The sequence below is a fragment of the Etheostoma spectabile genome, chromosome 4 (genome assembly GCF_008692095.1).
Source record: "Etheostoma spectabile isolate EspeVRDwgs_2016 chromosome 4, UIUC_Espe_1.0, whole genome shotgun sequence".
Taxonomy (NCBI): Eukaryota; Metazoa; Chordata; class Actinopteri; order Perciformes; family Percidae; genus Etheostoma; species Etheostoma spectabile.
The window spans coordinates 34,993,943-34,995,340 of record NC_045736.1 but is presented as its reverse complement, the minus strand read 5'-3'; the positions used below and the strand labels follow the sequence as shown (position 1 = coordinate 34,995,340).

At 44.6% G+C, this 1,398-nt stretch overlaps 1 non-coding gene across 1 annotated transcript; it reads right to left on the bottom strand.

Annotated features, from left to right (window-relative positions):
• Nucleotides 1–376: 376 nt before the first annotated feature.
• On the bottom strand, nucleotides 377–448 carry trnac-aca (transfer RNA cysteine (anticodon ACA)). The gene has a single exon. It is a non-coding gene; the product is annotated as a tRNA-Cys (tRNA).
• Between the last annotated feature and the right edge of the window lie 950 nt (nucleotides 449–1,398).

The window sequence follows — 1,398 nt, the reverse complement described above, 5'->3', positions numbered from 1 at the left end:
CACCAACCTTCCGATTGGTAGGCAACCGCTCTACCACTGAGCCACAGCCGCCCCACAACCATCCTGTATAGCTCCAAGCGTCTACTTACCTGTAATTACACGGACCATGTTTCTGCCCTAGCCCAGTTTTTCTCACCAACGCAAACTCCACATAAGTTAGTTAATTCAATTCAAATGTATGATGTCAAATCATAACAGTACCTCAGGATAATTTGGGAGAGAAGGAGAGATCTTCTAAGTACTTGAACTTACCTGGACCATGTTTCTAACGTCTTCCTGTTTTGCTTCACCTTTGCAAACTCTATAAGTTACTGTAAGCTCTGTCCTTGATGGTGGGAATCAAAGACTACCTATAGTATAATGTTAACAGCAGTACAGGGGGCACCCAGATTTGAGCTGGGGACCTCTTGATCTGTAGTCAAATGCTCTTCCCCTGAGCTATACCCCCACGCACCATGTGTTCAATATACTTATTGATCAGCAAAGAACTGGCAAGGTCTGTGTCCACATCTGATTAAAAAAGTATACATTAAAACTTTCCATGTCTTTTTTCCATTATCCAAGATTCCTCTCCTGTATGAAAGGCAGCTAAAAGAACTAGGCCTTTTCATCTTGGATGAAAGCCCATCTAAATTTGTGGTAATTGGAATGGATTTCTATGACCACATAGGTCCACCACATAGATCAAGATGGCGCCGCAGATGGCCACCTCTGGATTACGCTCCATTGTGCTTTTCGTGTTTTTGTTTATTAATTCTATTTTCAGCTAACACTCTCTGGTAACATATACCAGAGAGGAGCTCTTAAATATTGTACTTTCATCTCCTCATATTATTCCACCTCTCTTTTCTAAACCTTGAACTTTCTCTGAGTTATTAGTTGGAGGCGCAGCAGCTCTCTATGGGATCCACCGGAACTTTCGCACTGCGCTCCCCGCTATCCACCTGGCGAATGTCCACTAAAGTGGATGATCTGCTGCTCCTCAACAAGACTAACTCGGACTTCTGCAGATCTGCCGCCCTCTGCTTTACCAAATCCTGGCTCACCCCACGCATCCTATACAGCGCGCTTCTCGTACCAGGATTCAGTCTTTCCCAGGCGGATCGCGTACTAGAGCTCATGGGGAAAACAAAGGGAAGCGGACTCTGTCTCTACATAAACGAAGGTTGGTGTACAGATGTCTCAGTGCTGAAAAAATCATGCAGCCCTTACTTAGAGACACTATTCATAAACTGCAAACCCTTTTATTCATGGCGGGAGTTTTCCCCCATTCTGGTTGCCATTCAAATTCCACCTCAGGCCATGAGGCGTTACTGCACCTGGCCGACCAGATAAAAAAAAACATCCTTACTAGGGGTGAGCGAGTACAGCATTATCTGTATCTGTATCTGTATCTGT